This window comes from Triturus cristatus, chromosome 12, assembly GCF_964204655.1.
Source record: "Triturus cristatus chromosome 12, aTriCri1.1, whole genome shotgun sequence".
NCBI lineage: Eukaryota > Metazoa > Chordata > Amphibia > Caudata > Salamandridae > Triturus > Triturus cristatus.
Window position 1 is genome coordinate 15,013,042 of NC_140595.1, and position 25,195 is coordinate 15,038,236.

Below are 25,195 nucleotides of genomic sequence, written 5' to 3' on the forward strand. Positions count from 1 at the left end.
CCATGCACAGGAAGGTTGATCTGGGCCCTAATGCTAACCATGAAAATGCCTCCCCTTGCCCCTATGTGCTAGTAATGGCCATTATACCAATACACCTGCTGCAATAATTGTAGTGCTGGCCCATTAAAAACATATAAGCCTGCATTTCTAAACACTTTCTTCAGTACAGCTCGCTGAGGAAATGGGGAAGCTTTTTGAAAGAATTAGACCCCATGCAACCCCCTTTTTTGGCCAATCTCTTTCAGGTTTTCTCCTGTACCATTACTCGGAGGTCCTAGGGGTCCAGACTATCAGAGCTATAAATGTGGCCCTTTTGGCCTCCTCCCTATCACCTCCTCAGTACACCTGAAAGGCCAAGAACTGTATGAGTAACACCTTTGTAACCCACTACCAGGCACCGCGAAAAACACGCACTGCCTTCAGACATTAAAATACATTGACAAATTGGGATACGTATCCAATCACAGAATGTCCCAAGTACGCTTCAAAATGCTATCACAAGCCATTTGTCTCTCAGCCGTGCAGTTTCTGTCATCAGCGCTTTTCCTCCCCTTTTCCACAAAAGCAGTTCAAATATGAATGGCAAAATATCCTATTATGTGAGATTTGGTTGGCTCTGTTTTAAAGTAGCTTTGCCCCCATGCAACCCCCTTTTTTGGCCAATCTCTTTCAGGTTTTCTCCTTTACCATTACTCGGAGGTCCTAGGGGTCCAGACTATCAGAGCTATAAATGTGGCCCTTTTGGCCTCCTCCCTATCACCTCCTCAGTACACCTGAAAGGCCAAGAACTGTATGAGTAACACCTTTGTAACCCACTACCAGGCACCGCGAAAAACACGCACTGCCTTCAGACATTAAAATACATTGACAAATTGGGATACGTATCCAATCACAGAGTGTCCCAAGTACGCTTCAAAATGCTATCACAAGCCATTTGTCTCTCAGCCGTGCAGTTTCTGTCATCAGCGCTTTTCCTCCCCTTTTCCACAAAAGCAGTTCAAATATGAATGGCAAAATATCCTATTATGTGAGATTTGGTTGGCTCTGTTTTAAAGTAGCTTTGCGCGGGAACAAATTTGCACGAAGTAGGGGCATTGATTGATGGCGGTTGATTGATCTGGTTCGGCATCAAGCATAGATATCAGCTGGCATAGAGGGCAAAGTTGAGCTACAATGTTTTGTTAAAATTGTCAGATTAAGCAACAGACGATGTAGTATGTGTCAAATATGGCAGGGCCATAATGGTGTGGAAAAGACTTGCAAACTAGGATATTTTCTCATGCATGTTTAAACTGCTCTTGTGGGGAAAGGGATGAGAAGTACTGATGACAGAAACTGCATACCATATTAATCCCCACCTTAAACCAGGGCCCTCCCCTTGTCCACTGCATGGGCCTGCATTCTACCTCCTGGTCACAGGTTCAAATCCCGGCGGGTCCTGCCCTTCATCCATCTGAGGTCGATAAAATGAGTTGGGTAGCAACAAACATCTGTTATTTAGCGCCAAGATACCTGCGCGTGAACGTGGGCTTTTAGATACGTGTGTGTGCATGCCATTTATTTCAAATCCCTATTGAGTGACATGTGCAGGTTTACCCATTATGTTGTATGTTTAAACAAAACATTACTTTGATGTTGCTCACAGATCTGTTGCGAGAAGTGGTGTTGGTCCATCGGTCGTGACGCAGTATCGGTCGTGGGGTGTGTCGTTTTATCAGTCGTAGGGTGCTGTCGGGCGGAAAATCCGATTCCTGGTCCTTGTCACTTATTTTGTAGTAACAAACTAGCTGGAGAGCTCCGCAATGGCCTACAGTCCAGTTTCCAAGCCTTGCAAACGACCCAGATCGATCCAGAGCAAACACAGGACCTTCCAGGAAGCATGGGAAGAAGAGTACTTGTTTGTGGAATGCCCAAAAGAAAAAGCCACTTGTTTGCTTTGCAAAGAGAAAGTAAATGTGCTTAAGAGGTATAATCTGGAACGGCACTACAAAACGCGGTACTCTGGATACACTGCAAACTTTCCACTGAACTCCAAACTGCGTTCTGCGAAGGTGGCATCACTAAAGGAAGCCCTTCTATCCCAACAAAAGCTCTTTCTGTGCCAGATGAAAGAATCCGAGGCAGTAACCGAGGCATCCTTCCAAATTTGCAACTTACTTGCCAAACATAAAAAGCCATTTACAGAAGCAGAGCTGGTTAAGAAGTGTTTTCTCTCGGCAGCAGACATTTTATTTGCCAACTATTCTAATAAATCAAACATTATAAAGGAAATAGGTGCATTGCAACTGTCAGATTCCACATGCACACGAAGAATCGAGTCAATGGGTGACAATGTTCTAGCACAGGTCATCAATGCAGTCAAGCTGTCCCCTTTCTTTAGCATTGCTGTGGATGAGTCAACAGATGTAGGTGATGTGGCACAGTTAATGATTTGGGTGAGGTATTTGGAACAAGGAATCATTCCAAAGGAAGAGCTTCTCTGCCTTTTGCCATTGCATGGTCACACAAGAGGAGAGGATGTATTGTCATTTCTTTGAATCTCATCACCTGCCATTGAACAATCTTGTAAGTGTCACTACAGATGGGGCACCCTCCATGATTGGACATGAGAAGGGCTTTGTATCTCTGTTAAGAAAAAAACTTCAATCATCCACTTTAATTGATTATCATTGTATAATCCATCAGGAAGCATTATGCGCGAAAATAAAACAAGGGCAACTAAATGATGTTATGAAGCAAGTCGTTAAAATTGTTAATTATATTCGAGCAAAAGCACTCAACCACAGACTTTTTAAATTATTGCTGAGGGATGCGGAAAGTGAATATGCAGATCTGTTGTTGCATACTGAGGTTAGGTGGTTGAGCAAAGGTAGAGTGCTAGAAAGATTTATTAGTTTGCTTCCAGAAATTGAACAATTTGTAATCAGCCGAGGGCAGTCCTTCCCAGAATTATATGACTTGCAATGGCTCACCATGCTCCATTTTTTGTGTGACATCTTCTCACATTTCAACACACTCAATCTGGCACTTCAAGGTAGACAGAAACTTGTGTCCTCAATGATGAGTGCCATGTACTCCTTTGAAAGTAAACTCGAGCTGTTCCGAGAGCAGACTTTAACACAGAGGGTTGAAAAAGCTCAGGAAATGTTGTTCAGTCTCAATCTGTGTACTTGTCTGGAGGAAATGTCTGGGGACATTAAGAGGCGATAATCTCAGTTCAGAGTTCTCACCCCACTTTTCAGGCTTGTAGAAAATCCATGGATGGTTAGTGCAAGGAATCTTGAAGCTGTTGAACTTCTTGGTTTGAAAAGGGCACAAGCTGAGATGGAACTAATTGACATGCAATTCAGCTCTGTGCTCGAGTCCTCTTTCTTGGGGAAGGAACCAGAAGATTTCTGACAAAGTGTGCCACCTGAAAAATTCCCTCTTCTTTTTACCTTGGCACAGAGAATACTTTGCATGTTTGGCTCCACATTTGTATGCGAGTATTCCTTTTCTACAATGGGTGCTATAAAAAATAAACTAAGAAACAAACTGACTGATGCACATCTGGATCACCTCATGAGACTTGCACTCTCTGAAAAGGTTCCAGAATACAAGAAGTTAATTGCGGACATGAAATGTAAAATTAGTGGATAAACTCTGTGCCTTGGGAAAGACTTTTCCCCCATTATGTTTGCCTTTGTACTTGCTGTTCTACTTTCACTAAATGCCTTCAAATAAAAATGTATTATCAAAATGTGCTCTTTGTAGTTGCATCTGATTGTGAAATACAGCATTGTCTAATGTTTTGAAAGGTTTTTTTTTTTACTTTAGCTCCGCCCCCCACTGATCCCGCCCCCACTGACTCCACCCCCACAAGTGCGGCCCTCGTCCACTAACCACACTGTAATTTTGGCCCCTGACAGAAAGTTTGTGAGTACCCCTGTTCTAGAGGGTAAGATGGTCATACTGTTGTCAACAACTGCTAGAGCTTTTTCCAAACTGGCCCTCTCAATTTCACACAGTCTTACAACAGCTTCCTGCTAAAAAATGTTCCACCTCTCATTGTATATTGTATACAAGTAGCATTTTTTATGTCGTTTTCGAGGACCTAATAAAAAGACTCTGAGTTCTAGGTCATCATATAAAAGGGACAAGTGTTTCACCTGAGACAGCACTGAGGTTTTTAGCCAATCAAAGCACAACTTCACAACACTGTGAATTATCATCACCCTGAGAATTCAGACTGAATGTACCGAATGTCAGGCCTGCTTGTCTTGACATCTCTCAATGTCATCTAGGAATCGTGCCTGACATCTGTTTGTGTCTAGTGGCCAAACTAACCATCCCTTTCAATTGGTGTCTGATGAATTGTATATGTCATTACGTAGCTTGGTATCCAATGTATTCTCACTATGGGCCCCATGCATTAAACTAAAAACCGGTCGCAAACGGGCAGATTCGCAGAATCTGCCCCTTTGTTATTATTATTATTATTATTAAAGAGCTTATAGAGCGCTCAGTAACGCCATCTCGGCGTGTCCCCGCGCTAGAGCTACCAGCAATCGCCACAAGAGCCTGTGACCTACACAGTATATAGATGTGTTTTAAGCTTGGACCTGAACAGTGCTTCACTGCTCTCCAGTCTCAGAGCAGGAGGAAGTTTGTTCCAGTGTTGAGCTGCTAGGCACGCAAAGGATCGTCCACCCATTCTTGCCTTCCTAATTCTGGGTACTGTCAGCAGCCCGGCACCCTCCGACCGAAGGGTCCTTGTTGGTTCATAGCGACTGACTAGATCCCTAAGGTAGGCGGGCGACCTGCCCCATACAATACGGTGACAGATGAGGAGGCACTTGAACCACACACGTTTCTTCACAGGCAGCCAGTGAAGTGCATCCAGTGCCATTTGCGAGTTAGCCCTCCTAGGTCTTCTTAGCACCAATCTAGCGGCGGAATTCTGGATAACTTGCAGGCGACCCAGGCAGCCCTCGGTGGCCCCTAGGAACAATACGTTTCCATAGTCCATCCGAGAGGTTACCAGTGCCTGCGTCAGTGTCCTTCTGGCCGCTATGGGTAGGAGGTCCAGGGTTTTGTTTAGAGTCTTTAATACTCCAAAACATTTGCCCACTAGACGCCTTATGTGGCCATCATAGGAGAGAGAGGAATTCATCCAGACTCCTAGATTCTTAGCCTCATCACAAGGTATGGGGGTAGGGCCAAGGCATGTAGGCCACCACTCGGCTGACCAGTTTTCGCTTTTCCCCCCCACCACCAACACCTCAGTCTTAGAGCCATTGAGTTTTAGGCAGTGGGAGTCCATCCACTCAGCTAGTGCCTGCATACAGGACTTAAAGTTGGTGGGGGTGTTGGCGGTGTCCTGTGATAGGGAAATCAGCAGCTGGGTGTCGTCGGCGTAAGACACCAATTCTACCCCAAATGATTGTACAACCTTCGCCAGGGAGGCCATATAAAGATTAAAAAGAGTAGGGCTCAATGCTGAGCCCTGAGGCACTCCCTGATCTAGTGGCATCTCAACCGAGCGACATGTCCCTTGCTGTACCTGGAAACATCTATCAGTGAGAAACGACTGTAACCAGTACAGCGCAGGGCCCACGACCCCAGCTTCGCTCAGACATCGTAGCAGGATGGAATGCGCTATGGTGTCAAAAGCCGCGCTGAGGTCGAGCATGATCAGGGCCATTGTATGTCCTGCATCCGCACCAGCTCTTAGAGTCTCAGAGGCCCGTAAGAGAGCTGTCTCCGTGGAGTAGCCCGCCCTAAAACCGGATTGTGAGGGATGTAGTAAGTTCCCTCTCTCCAGGTGCTCCGTAAGCTGAGCATTGACCACCTTCTCAGCCACTTTCGCCACATACGGCAATAAGGAGATAGGTCTGAGGTTTTCCAGCACTTCCATGCTTACATTCGGTTTTTTCCTTATTGGGAGTACTATGGCCTTCTTCCACTCCTCAGGGACTCGTTGCGTGGAAAAGGAGGTCTGTAGGACATGTCTAATGTATGGTTCCAGGGCAGCCAGGCCCTCTGTGATGACCCAGGCCGGTGCCGGGTCGTTAGGGGAACCGGACTTCACACTGCCACAGATCTTTATTAGCCTGTCAGCGGCGGGAACCTCGAAAGTTTGCAACGAGGCGTCAAGGGCCACAGGCGAGCAGCCTGCTGTAAAATCTATGCCCTTATCTGGTTGTTGGGTGAAGGAGGCATAAATAGCTTTAACTTTGTTGGAAAAAAAGTTTGCAACTCTATTGCATCCCTCCACAGTGGCCCTAAGGGGGGTGTTAGAGCTGGAGACTAAAGATATTTCTTTGTATATTTTGAACAGTTCGCGTGAGGAGCTCTCGGCCGCCTCAATGCGTGTCTGGAAATATTTAGCTTTAGCTCTACGCACCGCATACTGGTAGTTTTTGTGTGCTAGGCTATACCTGTTTTTACCTTGTTCGCTCGGGTTCCTTCTCCAGCTTCTTTCAAGTTTTTTACAATTGGACTTGATTTGCTGGAGTTCTGGAGTGAACCATGGGGCAGTACGTTGTCTGCCTTCCCTTGCTTTACCCTTACTCATGGGGGCAATCTCATCCAGGGTTGCAGTCACAAGCTGATTAAATTCATTATTCGCCTGATCACTGTCCATAGCATGCGGAAGTTGCGCTTTCTGGATGGCGCATATGAAGTTTTCTTGGGAGTATTGTCTCCATTTCCGTCTCATAATATTTCCCACCCCCATCTCAATGGCTCTAACTGGCTGGTAAAAACATTGGAAAGGGACCAAGAAGTGGTCTGTCCAAGGGAGCTGACACGGTGTGAGTGCCTTTATCAAGTCCCAGCTTGCGAAGATAGGGTCCAAACAGTGACCCCTCTGATGTGTAGCTGCAACACTTATCAAGTCCAGATGCAGTTCTTGTAGGACTAGACGGACGTCCGCTGCCTCCTTTTGTAGGGGATCCTCTAGATGTAAGTTCAGATCACCCAACACCAACACTTTATTGTGTTTAATCGCAGATTGAGTAGCCCCTTCCAGTAAACTACTTCGGAAGTTGCCCAGAGAGCCAGGAGGTCTGTAAATTAGGATGCCCGTAATTGCCTCGTGTTGGGTCAGTTTGATGTTGAATTCACCAGCTTCGCAGTTGTCAATTTTTACTGGTTTTAGAACACACTCAAAAGGGTGTTTGACAATGATGGCAATGCCACCTCCCCTTCCCTTATCTCGATCAAGTCTATGGAGGGTATAACCTGGCGGAATGGTATCCACTATATCTGGATCCGAATGTTCTCCTAACCAGGTTTCAGTTAAAAATAGTATATGCAGGTCCTCATCTAGTAAGAGATCCCACAGCTGAAGGGAATGTTTAGTGAAGGATCTACAATTTAAGAGCCCCCCTTTAGCAATAATCGCATCAGGGTCAGGGACGGCAGGCGATAGACACCTCCCTCTGAATGTACAATGAGGACATGGACCCAGGTCAAGTGGCTCCATCAAGTGGCGACAGCTCGTGAATGGAGCGGGGAAAGGTCTCGCAGCCTCTTACTTGTGTAGGACTGCCCGCGGCACGTCCGAAATGTAGGGGTCTGGGCCCCTGGCCACGGTCGGCCGCGGACGGGCGCAGACGGGCTTGGCTTAGGCGCGGCTTCGGCGCGCGACCGGCGCGCCCGCTGCGCCAGCCCGCTGCGCCGTCTGAACCCTACACACATATTATAGGTGATGAGGAGGGCGGGAGGCCGGCGCGACTAGAGCGCAGCCCCTGCCCACACCCAAGATGGCGCCCGCCGCCGCCTCAACCGGGAGTTAAAAAACGGCTGGGCGAGGCTGTCAGCAAAGAGAATAGCGTGTGTAGGGGTGTCAGAGTACCTCACAACGATTCCCACTTAATACTAGGAAATAAAAACCCCCCTTAGAGTAAAAGTGCATCAATCACAAACACGATCTTAAAAACACAATTAAAATCGCTGGAAGGGCAAAGACTCAATGCTGCTCTGTAGTAGCTCGCAGCCCTAGTCCTCCCTCTAGGGAGAGCTCTAACAGGCAGCGAGCAGCTGACCGAACCCTACTAAATAGTCTGGGAGGGCGGGAGGCCGGCGCGACTAGAGCGCAGCCCCTGCCCACACCCAAGATGGCGCCCGCCGCCGCCTCAACCGGGAGTTAAAAAACGGCTGGGCGAGGCTGTCAGCAAAGAGAATAGCGTGTGTAGGGGTGTCAGAGTACCTCACAACGATTCCCACTTAATACTAGGAAATAAAAACCCCCCTTAGAGTAAAAGTGCATCAATCACAAACACGATCTTAAAAACACAATTAAAATCGCTGGAAGGGCAAAGACTCAATGCTGCTCTGTAGTAGCTCGCAGCCCTAGTCCTCCCTCTAGGGAGAGCTCTAACAGGCGTGACCGGCATTTTTGCATTTGGGATGCATCATCCCGAATGCAAAAAACACAATTTAAGTAATCGCAAATTTGCGATTACTTAAATTGCGATTGCATTTAAGGAATCGCAAATTGCGATACCTCAAATGCAATGCATGATGATATTTAAAATAGCGATTTCGCTATTAGGGGACGCTAATTACCGTCAAATGAAACTTGATGGTAATTAGAAAAAACTTTGAAAAATGCACTAAAGTGCATTTTTCAAAGTTCAAGGTTACACATGCCCTTGGGACATGTGTGTCCGCAACATGGGTTCACTTAGCAATTTCAGGGGTGCTACAGGGTGTCATCTTAGCATCCTAGCACCCTTGAAATTGCATGAGCAATTTGCGAGTACCTCTTGGGTACTCACAAATTGTGCATGCAATTCTCATTCCTTCCTATGGGCCTCTAGGCCCATTGGAATGAATGGGAAGCAATTCCTTAATTGCGACTCACAATTTGCGAGTCGCAATTAAGGAATTTGTAGGAATCGCTAATTTATTTGCAATTCATACATGCACAGCCAATAGCGAATCTTCAATTGCGATTCCTTAAAAATCGCAATTAAGGATTCGCTATTGGCTATTTTGATGCATGTGGGGGTATATCTTGTAAACTGCTTCCAAGTCTTTCATGTTAGCTAATCCAACACATGTTGTTTGTTGCACAGTTTTGTTCAGGAAAATAATTTGTTGCAGCATTAGGCATGCTCTAAATAAGGCCTCAGTTCCCTGAACCTGCCAGTCTTTTGTCCCACAAATTGATTTTACATCAATAGTGTCTCTACAAAAGTCAAAACCCTGTTCAAGCAGAGGGAAAGAAAAGAAGCAGAGTTTATCAGCTTGGTGTCTGTTAGCAAATGTTTCTTTCAGGTGATGGTGCAAGCCTATACCAATAGGAGTCAGAGTCAGATGTATCATAGCAAAGTTCTGTGCAAATGTTTTTGAACTACCCCGTGGTGGTGTAGGGCAATGTTTCCATTGAGTGTATTTGCAAGCAGCACAAGGAATACTTTCTTTATGCAAAAAATGATGGCCCTAATGTTGAAAACAAAACCTTTCATGTACCATCATACAATTCATTCAAAGAAAACACAGTAGAATGCTCTAGATCGTCTAGCATTTTATGCACTGTATCAATGTCCCAATAGTCAGAAACAGAACTAGGGGTAATGACATAATTCAATTATATTTTAAACAGGTATGGAATTTGTAAACTTTCAGTGGGGTATACACTTCATACGATAAGCTATCCCAAACAATCCCATCAGGAACTGGAACAGCTGAAATGTTCACCAGGCAAAGGTCTCTTTGCTCTCGGTGTGGTGACGAATGTGGTTCAAGAATCAAGTTCACCAGTTGTACTGCAGAGGGTCCTGAGAGATAGTGTCTATTAAGAAGTGGGGAAAAGATTCACAAAACCAATCGAAAGGACAAGGAAAAGGAAGGAAATTGTAATCCAAAGTCGTAGCCATGGAGAGACAAAATATGCCCTTTTCAGCCAAAGGTGGAAGACACTCACTTTCTGCCTGAATGGTAGAGGTGGCGGACGAGGTGCATTGGGTCAAACACTTTACAATAATCATGAAACTGGTGATTTTGACATGCTGTATTAAAGGCCAGGACGGGCATTATACATGCACTGGAAAATCAAAATCACTGCTTTTACATTTCAATAAAATGAAGATTAAGTGATCAAAATGGTTGAAACTGATTCATTTCTGGTCTACGATTATTTCATCATCTTATACGGAGGTGGTTGCATCCTGGGACTGATAATGTATTTATTAGCGGCGTTGCCGCACATGATGCGTTTCGGTTGGCTCCCTAACCTTTTTCAAAGTAACTTAACTGAATTACGGTCACCGATTATATACATGCAACGTGTTGATGTTACTACACATGGACAGGAAAGAAATACTTCATCGCCAACTGTCGACTTTACAAGTTTCAAATACACAGGTGTGCAAATAGCAGTTTCAATAAATATACTCAATAAATAAATGCTGTCAATAAAACATTTATGATAATTTGACTACTCAAAATTGGTAAGAGAATTTGTCCTAAAAACCCAGAATTCTTTTTTCATTCTTTTAAAACTCTTTTTTTATGCAAGAGGTCAAAAGCCTGTATAATTTCATTAGAGTTTTTTTTTAAAATATATATATGATTTGTTTTATATATATACACCAATAATTAAAGTGCAAAGTGCTTCAAATTCTCTATTTAAGTCTCTATTTAAGTCCCCAAAACATAATAGGACATTTAGTCCTATTTCTATGTTTGTGCCTGTCCCGCTTTTTCGATCTGAAAATGTGGTCACTGTAAGTAGCCTGCTAATGCCAGTGCAACCTGTTTGATTAGCCTTTGCAGATCACGATGTCTGCCCGGAAATGCATCACTGCGCCTGGGCACACATCTTGAAGTGCAGCGCCTGGAAATGCATCGCTGCGCCGGGACACACATCTCAAAATACCGCGCCCGGAAATGCATCACTGCGCCGGGGCACGCACCTCGCTGTGCAGCTCCCAGAAATGCATCACTGCGCAGGGGCACGCATCTCGAAGATCAGCACCCAGAAATGTGGTAAATAATTTAATTACCGGAACTTAATTTGATACGGAAAATTAATAATAATAGCTCAGACAAATAAGAGGCAGAATCCGTGGTATTAGAGGTTCGGAACGGGCTTTATTCCAGGATCAATTTGAATTGAGGACTCCATATTCCATCACCACGAAGGTTCAGGAAGTGAAGGACCAACTTTATTGACAAGTAATCATTTTTATACAATATGCATTACAGTGAAACCGATGCAGGAGGCGTGACAAAAGATAAAACATACATGCGTAATTAAAGTGGGTGTAACTAGGCGTAACTTAAAGAACGTCATCAGGTATGATGTCACAATAGGGTGGTTCTATGAAAGAATTTCGCAATGTCAGCAGAAATACTTGGCAGGAATGCGCGCGCAGCAGCATGACGTGTGATTGACATGCAACTAGGGGGTGAAGGGGACTTGACATTTAGCTCTACATGTGGAGACAGGAAGTCTGGGGGGTCAAGTCAACCTAATCCCAAATCATATCTAACATCCTATGTTTAAAGAACTATGTTATCCAAAAAGAAAGGTCTTTCGAACAAAATCTATTCTATACTGACTGTGAGTGCGTGTACAAGCGTCTAAGTGTCTACACTAGATGCGAGGGCAGAAATCTTCCATAGTAACAGGGCTATGAATTACTTGCATAAAGACAGAGAAGCCGGGCCCTTTGCTCGGTAGCTGGAAGAATGTTTACTTAAACTACTAGACAGGAATGCATTGGATAGGGAGCGGAGCAGATAATCACAAGGTGAAATACAGTTTTTTGGCAGGCAACAGGCTGGAGTCAGGCACCGTTAGCCGCGCAGGGAATAGGACAAAGTTCATGGATACAGATGCGAGCTCAGACTGGAGCTTTCAGAGGCAGAAGGCAGGAAAAGGCTTAACGGCAGAATCAGGGCCTACTCGCCTGGACTGTAAAATGGGATAAATGAACCATATAAAGCCGGTGGCCTTTCATACTTAGGAATGGAATATCCGGCCCATTCATGGCGGATCTGAAAGAGGACATGTTGACGGTGGACACACATGTGTTTGCGTCTTCATAACTGGAACTGGAGGGAACATACATGTACTTGTGATTTATACATGAAACCGTTGGGGTCCAAGATAGGGGACATAACTGATCATAAAAATCCATATTTCCACATTCCCTCCTTGTCCCCTACTTGCCCTTAAGAGATATCAATCTTCATCAATCCGTTGATCTGTTCATATAACATCATTTGTTCTTCTTTTTTCTTCTGGGATGAACGAAATCTTGGTGGTGGAATACACGATGTGGCACACAGGCCGCAAATCGCTGGTCCACATTGTAGGCATAAGCAGCAACTGAATAGTATGAGAAAGCCAATACCTAGGAAGGATAGGACCCTCCATCCAAAGGTAGATAATACACTCCAAAACCAACCGGACCAAGTCCAGGTGCCTGGATTCTGGTGTATCTGGCTTACAATCTTATGAAGGCGAGTTATGGCTTTATATACAGATGGCGAATTTTCTGGTATGAAAATGCAACAGCTTGATCCGATGACCCTACAAGCTCCGCCCCTATCGGCCAGGATGACGTCAAGGACAAGACGATTTTGAAGCACAACAATCCGCATAGCAGACTGCTCTTCTGTTAAATTGCCTAAGGCGGAAATAGTTTCGTTTACTACTGCTTCAAGGGTTCTGGTTAATCTACGTATCAGCTTACTATTGGTAACTCTACCTATATAGGGAAAGAGACCTTTATTGAAATCTGTGTATTTTTCCCATGCTGTCTCAGTGTAATCGACTATTGGGAGATCTCTCCGTTCTCTATTGTGTACTAAATGAGTATTTCTATGATAATCAGGAGGAGCTAGGAAAACAGGTGGCAAAAGGAATCCGATGTAGCAGGTACCATCCCAATCTAGAGGCAAACGTATATATGCAGTCTGACCACATATGAAGTAGGAATGGCGAGAAGCTCTAAATGTAGATTTGCCTTGATCACTGAATTCTATTACAGTGGTGCATCTACTATGGCCCATATGTATGGAACCATTCTTTCTTACACATAATTCACCTTTAACTGGAAATACTGACATGGCGGGCAAAATTGGTGTAGCTTCGGATTCGACATTCAGGATCATGAGATTAAGCGTGAAATTCCCTAATCCATATACTTCATTTTCTAGATCAGTTCCTGTTCTTTTGGGAAGTCCCTCCTTGTTAGGGTAACAGACTTTGAGCAAAACTAAGTTCAGATTTCCCCATACCCAGTTATTCCGGTAAACTGCAGAATTCGAATCTAGGGAATTAATTAAACTAAACCATGCTCCACAGGAGCCATTGTGTGTGAATGGGTATGGAAAGAGAGGTAGAATTCCTTTATAGTTCTGATAGGGAGGGAGTCGGCCACATATCCAACAATTTGTAGCATTGCTAACCTGATGGGAATGATGTAACATACTAATAAAAGTGTTATTGCGCAGCGCAAATCTATAGGACAACTCATGCGGCGGTAATTCACTAAAAGAATGTTCAGCAGTAACATTGTAAACATGTTTAGAAATAGGATAATATATGTGCAACAATATACTTGCAGCAATTATTAAAAGACTTAAGAAAAACAAAATTAATAACGTCACTGTGCAATGACTACGCAGTGATTTACAGTACGCATGTTGTTTCAATCGCATTTTTCCGTTTCTTTCTCTATTCAGGTCTAGGGGATACATGTCAGAGACAAATTCGACCGATTCACCTTGGAGAGGACTTAAACAATCAAATTGCCTGACTTGTTAGACCGTAGTTTTAGTTTATATTGTTCTTTGTCATTCAGTTCAACCAAAGGAAGTTTTGAGTCAATCGGTGAAGACACGCGAGGTGTGTCATTTACATCGGACGGTAGTCCATGAAATTTCTTGATATGACTTGAATGTATCCAGCCTTTTCGACCTTCGATCTTCACGGCTGTCCTCGTCGTTAACAGTACGAGTTGAGGCGATTTCCACCTAGGATCCAGCTGAGACTTCCGGTCAAAGTTCCTCACTAACACCAAGTCCCCTGGAATTACGTCATGGGGTTTCACCTCGGTGTTGTCGGGAAAGGCTGCAGCTACCTGTGAACGACAAGATTGTAGTGCAGACATCAAGGAAGCCAAGTAATCTGTCAGCATATTACAGTCAATATCAGTTATTTTGCGTGGTATAGGCGTCCCCCACATATTTGGTGGTCTGCCAAAGACCACCTCATAAGGGGATAGCCCTGTTCGAGAGTGCGCTACCATTCTCATGTAAATGAGTGCGACTGGTAAGGCTACTACCCAGTCGACACCTTTCTCTCTACATATTTTGGCCAATCTAATTTTCAGAGTTTGATTATGTCGTTCCACGAGACCTGCTGCCTCGGGGTGTCGGACACAGTGAAATTTCCACTGATAGCCTAACAAAAGTGAAACGTGTTTCATTAGTTCGGATGAGAACGGCTGGCCGTTATCTGAGTAGACAACACGTGGTAAATCGTACCGTGGGAAGAATTCTCGAACCAACTGTTTGGCAGTAGTCGGGGCAGTGTAATCTGAAACCGGGTATGCCTCTGTCCAACGGGAAAGAGCACAGACAACTACGAGAACATATTTGAATCCTCGACATCGTTCCATCTGGATATAATCCATCTGGAGGACTTCAAAAGGGTGATCAGGAGGCTGAAATCCACCCTGTTCTACGGGAATGCTTTTACCTGGGTTAAACTGACAACAGATCATACAGGTACGAACTTTTTGTTTAGCTGCTGCTCGTAAATGTTTGTTAAACCAAATGTGTTGAATGCTGTCTAGCATAGCTTTTTCTCCTAGGTGCGCAGTATTAATTATAACTTGGACCATTGAATCAGGAAGGAACCACACAGATTTTTCCTTCGTCATCCATCCTTGATCCGTTCGGATCCCTCCTAATTCAGTCCATTTCTTTATTTCATCTGGTGTAGCATGTGTCTGTATGTCAATCACGTCAAGAGCGGGATCCTTAACCGTCATACAATGTGTTGGTGTCGGAACTATTGTCTTTGTCTTGTCAGATGCTTGAGTTTGAGCAGTCTGTTTAGCTGTTCTGTCAGCTAGGTCATTGCCTTGGGAAATGATATCAGTAACTTTCGTATGAGCTTTACATTTCATAATTGATATTGCAGTGGGTAGATGTATTGCATCTAATAAGGCATGAATGAGGGGTCCGTGCTGAATGTGGGCACCGTGAGAAGTTAAATAACCTCTCTCTCGCCACAGCACGCCGAAGTCATGTACAACTCCGAATGCATAACGTGAATCAGTGTATATGTTGACTTTTTTATTTGTGGCTTGAATACAGGCTTGTGTCAGAGCGATGAGTTCTGCGGCTTGAGCTGACAAGATATTTATGCAATTTGTTTCAATGATTTCAGTATCGGTTGTGACTGCGTAAGCGGCCACTAGCTCTCCTGTACTTGTTCTCATACATGAACCATCTACATACAATGTCAGGTCTGGATCTGACAATGGGACGTCTGTTAAGTCTTGTCTGGGTTTCGTCGTGATAGTGATAACTTCAATACAATCATGTGCTAGTGGGTCTGTTCCGTTTACTGGTAACAGTGTGGCAGGATTCAATGTACTACAACGTCTGATTTCTATGTGTGGCTGAAATAATGTTAATTCATAACCAGTGAGTCTTGCTATAGTCAAGTGTTGTGTTTGTGTGCGGTTCAAGAGAACCTCTACTGCATGTGGTACTTGTACTGTCAATGGGTGTCCTAGTACTATGGCATCGCTTTGTCTGATTGCTAAAGCTGTTGCTGCCACTGATTTCAGGCACGCAGGTAGAGCCTGAGCTACGGGATCTAATGTACTAGAAAAATAAGCACATGGTTTGTGTGATCCTGCTTGTTCCTGTGTGAGTACTGACAAGGCAGTACCTTCGCGTTCCGTAACAAAGAGTGTAAACTGTTTATTGTAACATGGTGTTGCTAAAACAGGTGCTTGACATAAAGCTTTCTTTAGGCTTTCAAAAGCTTGTGTATGTTCCTGAGTCCAAGGGAGAACAGTCGATGTGGCTGCCTCCTGTGTTGTCAACTGGATGAGTGGTTTCGCTAGAAATGCATACTGAGGGATCCACTGCCTACAATATGAAGTGAGGCCTATGAAAGCCCGCACCTCCTTTTGTGTCTTGGGTATTGGCATATTAGCAATTAACTGGATGCGATCTGATGTAAGCTGCCTTCCCTCCTTGGACAGCGAGTGACCAAGGTAAACAACTCGCTGGACACAGAATTGCAGCTTAGAAGGGGACACCTTGTGCCCCTTTTCGGCCAAAAATTGTAAAACCGTCAGTGAGGCTTTTTCACATTCAGGTTCGCTTCTAGCGGTGATCAGCAGATCATCGACATATTGAAGCAGGGCAGTGTTGACTGGCATGTGGATACTGTCAAGTTCTCGTTTCAATGCTTGGCTATAGATGCTGGGGCTTTCTGTGAATCCTTGAGGTGCGCGTGTGAATTTAAAGCTTCGTCCATTTAAACTAAATCCGAACAAGTATTGGCTTTCCGGATCTATTGGGACGCTGAAGAAGGCATTCTTGAGATCAATTACAGTAAAGAATGTTGCTTCGGAATCAATGGCTGTCAGTAATGAAGAAATGTCTGGGACTACGGGGTATTGTGGTACAATACATTTATTTAATTCGCGCAGATCAATAACCAATCGGTATACTGGCGGGGCTGTTGGATCAGTTCGTTTAAGAATCGGAATTATCGGTGAATTACATACATTGGAGTCGGTTTCCACAACCACTCCTTGGGTAATAAGCTCGTCAACGATTTGCAGTAAAGCCACTACAGCATCTGGGGGTAACTTATATTGTCGCATTCGTGGTAGTACCACTCCTGCCTTTAATGTGACTCGATATGGTGTAATGTTCATGCAACCAACATCTGTAGGGCCTTGTGCCCATAAATGTGTGGGTAAAGTCTGCAGTCGGTCATCCATGTCTCGGGACACATAGTGCCCTTTGAAATCACGTAAAAACAATCTTACTCCTTCCGGAGAACAACATATTATAGCTCCTAGAGCTTTCAATGTTTTTATGCCTAACAGGTTTTCTGGACATGATTTAGTAAGTAATAAATCTGTAGTTCGTGTCAAGGGACCAATCGTAAGTGGAAGAGGCTGTGATACTTCGTTAATGATAGGTTTTCCTGAAAAGCCAAGGGAAATATTCTGTGAGCCTGAGAGGGGTGCCCCTGGAACTTCACTACGTTTTATTGTTGTTCGGCTTGCCCTTGTATCAAGTAAGAATTTTCTATCTTGGCCTAATAGTTCACTGTGTACATAAGGTCCTTCTTGATCTACAGGGACCTCAATAAGGGGTAAGCCGACTTCCCTCTCTAGGCTGTTTCATGAATATCGTTGATAATCAGGATAGTCATACTGTGCGGTCTGGTACATCTGTCGTGTAGTTGTTGGTGTGGCAGCAATAGGCTGCGGTGGTGGAGCTGGCATAGACTGTTGCGGAGCTGGCATGGACTGCGCATGCTGCGGGGCTCCTTGTTGGTTCTGATCCTGTCTAAGTGGTCGTGGTCTTTCTTTTGTGTTACCTATGGCGATATTATGTTTTAGAACTGGACAATCGTGTACATAATGACCTGGCTGCTTACAATAGTTGCACGTCCCTTTTACAGGACCTGCTGAAACACTGGACTGTGTCATACCCTTTTTATGACCGTCAGTTGGAACCGTCTGGGAAACTAGCATTTTCATTTTCGTGTCTTTCATGCGTCTTTGTTCATGTTCTTGTTCCTCTCTAATTCTATTGTGATGGTACTGTAGCATTTGTAACATTTGTGACGGAGTATTACCTTGCCAGGTACTCTCGAATTTCAATACTCTATTCTTAACTTGGGGCAAGGCATTTTCAACCAATTTTGTCACAAACAGATGTGGATATGACTCGCTACTTGCTTTTATTCCACTATTTATACCAAAACATTTTTCAAATCGGGAATAGAAATCACTAGTGTCTTCATCTGATTTTTGTTTACAGGCTGAGATTGCACCCCAGTCTTCCTTTTTCGTAGTTAATAAACGTGGCAGTACCTGTACTAGTAAACCTGGTAGTGTCTTGGTCTTTTCCCCAAGCCCTGAACCTGGACCTCGAGCTTTTTCTTCGTTTTCTAATGCTGTCCAATCTATCTTCTGGTCTCCCACCTCCCAATCCTTTTCCTTGAGTTTTTCGTAAATGCCCGCAGGCATTAATACCTTCAATATTGTCATAATGTCGGGGTAGATATATTCTCCCATGAGTAACATATCTTTAATTTCACGGTGGAAACCCGCTGGGTCTTTGTCATGACTGGGTACCACTTTCTTCATTTCTAATAGTTCTATTTTAGATATCGGTGTGTATACAAACACACGTTTAAACTGATTGTCATCACCTTTTATCGGGTGCACTTCGCGTAAGGGATTCTGTCTATCCATGTAATACGTCGTTCTTTCCTTGATGGGCAGTGAGACATGTTCAGGACATACAAAAAGAATGTACTGCTTTCTGGATTCTAGTATTTCTCTAATTAACTCAGTACCTGAACCTCTCCATTTATTCGTGAGTAATTCAGTCAATATATCAGGTAAGGGGCCAGGATCGGAGTGTTGGCTTTTATATAATATAAGGAGTTGTTGAATCATATAGATACCAGCTAAACGCTGTTCATCTGGGGCGAGGTTCAAAAACGTGTGCATTAGTATATCATCACTATATTTTCCGGGACTATCGACCCAGTGAACGGCTGACCTGGCTAATTCTTGTTCATCCATAGAATCGAGTATATGATAACCCCTTCGTTCTCGAAGTAATTTGTCAGCGGCTTGGAACGAATGTTCGGGGGACCTTATATTTATTATAGGAGTTTGGAATTTTCTGCTATTCTCTGGACGTATTGGACGTATCGGATCAGTAAAGCATCTAGTATTATTGCAAGATCTTCCTCTACCTACATAGGCCATAGTTTCTAACTGTCCTGTGGGCAATTCTAATTCTTCCTCGTCCTCGGTTTGTTCAGATTCGTCTACTGCTAATCTTTCTTCGTGTATTCGTTCTATTTCTTTGCGGATCTTTCGGCACATAGCTACTATACATGATCGTTTATCATGTCTCCCCTCTGATATATTCTTACTCCATGTGGTAAGAATTTGCATTTCTTCCGGATTTACCCCTGGTCGGTCTTGATTTCTGATCACACAGTTTATGAGGAAACGTAACAGTTCCCCCTGTATTTCCACTTTTTGGTACTCCATGGCTCTGTTAATACTCTCAGAATCTCGCCCTGACTGGACAAAGTGATATATATTTTCTAAATGTGCGGTCATTCCTGGTATCTTCCCTAAATATATTGCAGCTCGTCGGATACGTAATGATGCCAGCACCATTTCGTCCCCTTTTCCGGGCACAGGGTCATATCTACAATCTATTAGAAGTTCCTTGAGCGTGTTGGGAGTTACTAGTTTGGGCGTACGTTGGTGGGCTGATTCTTGAAAGGAAAGTTTATTTGCTCTGGGTGGCGTGGAAAAAATGCTTGATGTACCTCCGGTAGCACCACCTGGGGTGCTGGATGTGAAAGGATTCGTTGAACGTGATATAGCAACCATAGGTGTGGATACAGATGTAGAAACAGATGTGCTTGCCGGAACTTGTGTCGGAGTTTGCTGTTGCAGAGGTACAGACGGAGGAGGGTCTTGGCGTTGAACCCCCTCGGCAGGCGGTCTATGTGGCGCAGCATTAGCATACTCGGGAGCTGCGTCGTCTAAATAAGAGGAAAGAAAAACATCTTCTGCGGTTCTGGGATGCCCTTTGGGATGTACTTTTATCGGAAACAATGGGGGTGGCAAGTCTTTTGGTATCTCCGGAGTAGCCTTAGGTAACCCTTCGGCTAGAAGAGGATACATACCATTCATAAGGGCATTTCTTTGTCTGTCTGTTTGTTCTGCTTTTACTCGAGTACCTTCCTCAATTAATAGACTTTCTCGAACTTTATTTGAATTCTCCTTACTTTTCTCTTCCTGTCTGAGCGCTTTTTCTGTACGTCTATATGATTCTTTACGCCATAATTCAATGGCATCTTTCTGTGACTGTCTAGCTTTCTTTTTCCATAATTCTTCTTCTACTTTCATGATGCAATCTGCATCCCAGGTCCCAGCTGCGGGCCACCTCTGACTTTCTGGTAATTCCTTGGTGTAGTCTACCCATAGATCAAGAAATAATATGGCGTCTAGGCCATGTTTATGATACATGAAGTACCCTGGAGTGTCCCTAGGAGGAATGGGAACAGCTTCTTCGAGCACCCCTTTTCTAGTTTTGATCTGTCTTAATTTCGAAAAGAGCGGCATATTGAGAACTACTCTGACACCTAATGTTGAACACGTTTAATACAAAAAACACAATAATGAACAGTCATTCACACCACAATATACAGAACGTATTTAAAACATTTTAACATTTAACATTTAATGAATAAACAATGATGGCCATTTAGGGAACTAGTCACTAAGCATAATACTCGGTACTAACTAGATAATTCTGAATTATATACTAGACATACTTGATATACTGCTAAACAGTACAGATACACTGCTAAAACAGTGCAGACCGGGCTTGTGTACCCAAACCCGTCTTGACCGGCACAAACTATGTGCACGTCAGAACGCCTCCCCGATAATGGTACTCACCGGGTAGCTCGGAACGGAAGGCCTCGGAACTGAACTGAACTGGACTTGAACCGGACTGGACTCGACTCGAAACTTCGGAAACTTCAGAAACTGGTGGGCCTCTGTATACCTCGGATCTTGCTCTCTCAGCTAGGCTCTGGTCGGGATACTTCGCACTTCTCACCGCCTCGTCTGGGTGTTGATCGCAGCCTCAGTTACCCCCGCTCGGCAGGAGGGAGATACAGGAAATCCTGTGGGTACGCGTTGTTGTCCGTCCAGCTGTGGCAGGAGACCGGGCCTGCAACGCACCGCCGGCGCGTGAGATGAGAAAGTGTCCCTGTTCGGGCGCCATATATGTGGTAAATAATTTAATTACCGGAACTTAATTTGATACGGAAAATTAATAATAATAGCTCAGACAAATAAGAGGCAGAATCCGTGGTATTAGAGGTTCGGAACGGGCTTTATTCCAGGATCAATTCGAATTGAGGACTCCATATTCCATCACCACGAAGGTTCAGGAAGTGAAGGACCAACTTTATTGACAAGTAATCATTTTTATACAATATGCATTACAGTGAAACCGATGCAGGAGGCGTGACAAAAGATAAAACATACATGCGTAATTAAAGTGGGTGTAACTAGGCGTAACTTAAAGAACGTCATCAGGTATGATGTCACAATAGGGTGGTTCTATGAAAGAATTTCGCAATGTCAGCAGAAATACTTGGCAGGAATGCGCGCGCAGCAGCATGACGTGTGATTGACGTGCAACTAGGGGGTGAAGGGGACTTGACATTTAGCTCTACATGTGGAGACAGGAAGTCTGGGGGGTCAAGTCAACCTAATCCCAAATCATATCTAACATCCTATGTTTAAAGAACTATGTTATCCAAAAAGAAAGGTCTTTCGAACAAAATCTATTCTATACTGACTGTGAGTGCGTATACAAGCGTCTAAGTTTCTACACTAGATGCGAGAGCAGAAATCTTCCATAGTAACAGGGCTATGAATTACTTGCATAAAGACAGAGAAGCCGGGCCCTTTGCTCGGTAGCTGGAAGAATGTTTACTTAAACTACTAGACAGGAATGCATTGGATAGGGAGCGGAGCAGATAATCACAAGGTGAAATACAGTTTTTTGGCAGGCAACAGGCTGGAGTCAGGCACCGTTAGCCGCGCAGGGAATAGGACAAAGTTCATGGATACAGATGCAAGCTCAGACTGGAGCTTTCAGAGGCAGAAGGCAGGAAAAGGCTTAACGGCAGAATCAGGGCCTACTCGCCTGGACTGTAAAATGGGATAAATGAACCATATAAAGCCGGTGGCCTTTCATACTTAGGAATGGAATATCCGGCCCATTCATGGCGGATCTGAAAGAGGACATGTTGACGGTGGACACACATGTGTTTGCGTCTTCATAACTGGAACTGGAGGGAACATACATGTACTTGTGATTTATATATGAAACCGTTGGGGTCCAAGATAGGGGACATAACTGATCATAAAAATCCATATTTCCACAGTACTGGGAGAGAAGACACACCCCATAGCTAGATCATTCACAACACTACACCTTCTTTCTATTCATACCTCCGCCAGGGTCAGATTGGGATAACAATTTGGCGCGGGCAGCCCAAAAAAAGTGACCCACATTCCTGGAACACGGCCGTTTATGAAACTACATTTGGCTAGTCTCGTTGGGTTTATTTTTGGAGAAATGTTTGAAAAATGATGTATTTTAAAACTCATAGAACCAGAAAAATTGGTGAAATCTAAAAGCACTATATTTTGGCTGGGCGTGTGAGGTGACATAAAGTGTCCCAAAAGGCTGCACCACCTGATGTGGCTATATTTTGCCACATGGCCGTTTTTCCAGTCACATTACAGAATAAGAAATTCATTTTTAGGTCTCTCCTAGCGATGCAGCGCCATGTGCTGCTCGTGTAGGCGAGATCTATTGTTGCCGACTTTCTTTGCGATGCGGGACAGGACAGGTGCACGCGTACGGCAAGTCCTGGACAGGAGATGTGCACGCGTATGGTGCGAGCAGGAGTTGTAATAACGCCGCAAGCCATACGCGTGCACATCGACTGTCTGTGCCGAAGCTTAACAGACAGATGTGCACGCGTACGGGTCGCGGCGTTATCACAACTCCTGTTCGTACCATACGCATGCACACCTCCTGGTCAGGCGCGGAGTGCTTACCACGTCCAGCATGCCTGACCGCACTCACCGGCTCTTGTGGGGACTCTGCTGATCCCCGGCTGGTCTCGCGTCTTCAGCCGGTCACTGCAGCAAAACGCGGGGCTCCGTCTTGTTCACAGGAGCCCCGCCTGAAATCCTGCTTTGGCCACACCATGCGGCATTCACGAAGGCGGGGTGGGCTCCTGCCGGACTTCCTGTACTGCTTGTTTCGTTTGTCACCAAGAGGGATTCCCAGCATACTACTTCTCTGAAATAGCCACCTCTCTGTTTAGCAGCCAACAAGCGGGTACAGTGGTGGAACTTCCCACAGGGTTGTGGGGGTGTTTCTTGAGTTGGGGTTCTGGAGTGTGTTGGGGGAAAGGATTTTGCAGAAGGTAGTGGTCTCCTACTGGCAGTGTGGTTAATGCGAGGGAGTGGGTGGAGGGGGTTGCTGAGGATCTCCATTACAGTGGATGGGGATTTGTCATGGGTGCTGGGGACGTCCCCTGTGTATTTGTAGTCGGTGTTTTTGGCTGTTTCCTGGGTCTCTCTTTCTGGCCAATGGGAGTTTTCGATTGGCTTATACCTGGTGATTTAATTTTGTAACCATGCAGTGTTATCATGTCTGTAAAATAGAGTGGGGTTTGCCCTATCCAGAGTCGTATTACCCGCTCACTCAATCCTATTGGTTGTTTAAAGCTTCATTCATCCTCCTATAAGTGGTTGCTTTGCAGAGCATGAGACTTTTTTACATCTCAAATGTACACTGATTCATAGCACGTTAAATTATTTATCTCGAAATACATCAATTGTATAATTACTGTAATTGCTTTTATTTCTCTCCTCCCAGATAGCGCAAGCTGTCTGGTTGAGAGACTGCTTGCTGTTTGATGGTTTGCCTTCCTCTGTTTGTGTGTGTACCTTCCCGGGGCCTCTTTGTGGTCCATTTAGTTAGCTGACTTGTGATATGTTCCCACCAGGCCTGGGGATTGAGCGGGTGCACAGTGACTGACAGGAGCCGGTGCTTGAGTAGGTTACTTTTTTTCCTGCAAACCCTAGTAAATCCAGGCATAGGGCCAACTCCTACTAAAGCTATCATCCGATATGTGGGTCGAAGTCCTCAGCCGTACTTCTGTGCCCTTACTTCCTGTCCCTGCCCCACCATGAAAGTCCAGTCACCAATATGCTAGAATGCTGACTCCCCCTGCAGTGTACCTAGCTTCGGGTGATGTTTACATCCTTCCACCGCTTCCATTTAGAGGACTCAGTATTTATTTTTTGTTTTTTGTCAACACTTCACAAGCGTGTATGCGTTAAGCTCTCTCCATCGTATGCTGAACCACCGCCCTCAAATCCACACCTCTCCCCGTTCTGTCTTGCTTCCCACCCCTCCAAACGTGTCTTAGAGAGCACAGCATCAGAGATATTCTTTCTGCTGTCTGGCTCAAGAGCAGACTTTAAAGTTTGTTGTTTGTTTTATTACCTGCATTCCACACATTGTTTGAAAACACAAGCTTTGGCACACAAAGACTTTAAATGTGCTGGGGGGAAGAACCGGCCATGTACTGCACACACTCCGCTGTTGCCTGAAGAAAGTGTACTCAGCATGACACTTCTCCTGGAGGGCCACAAATCTGTTCACTGGGCTATTGCAGAGGACCAACTGGTTGAATCCTGTGAATAGTAGATTGGCCTTGACAAGCATTTCCCTGTACATCCTGACACTTCCTGTTTTTTTTTCAATTCTGTTTAGTTTCCAGAGTGAAAAGTATTTGAAAAGTAGACCATGCCACTTATTAAAATTGGATTCTATGTACAGTTTTGATAAACTATTATATATGCTTGCTTAGAGTTGTGGGAAAAAATGTTCAGAAATCTTATATTGGTAGTTTTCGTACAGATGAAGGGAGAAGGGATGTGGAGCCATGAGCCAAAGTGCCCCACTGAGCCACTCCCTAGGCAGCAGCTGTGAACATGTCTACATGTTTCCTATTGTTGTGCATCCATACTGCGCTGAAAGGACCTTTCCAGATTGTGCTCTATATATTTTTAGGTCGAGCCTAGAGTCAGTGCGCATGCACTGCTCTACGAGATGATGTATTGGAGTATGGAATTGAAGCCACGCCCACTCTCCGCTCATATTTGTCATTGGCTTGTGTCATTGCCCTTCGTAAATACAGGCTTCTGATTCGTTAATAGGCTTGTTAGTCCCTCCTTAGTACAGCCTTGTCTTCATTTGTAACCTCCCATGAGGACTGGCCCTTTTGCTTCGGTTGTTACACAGTGAGTCTTATTGTGTCTGTAAGCACTAT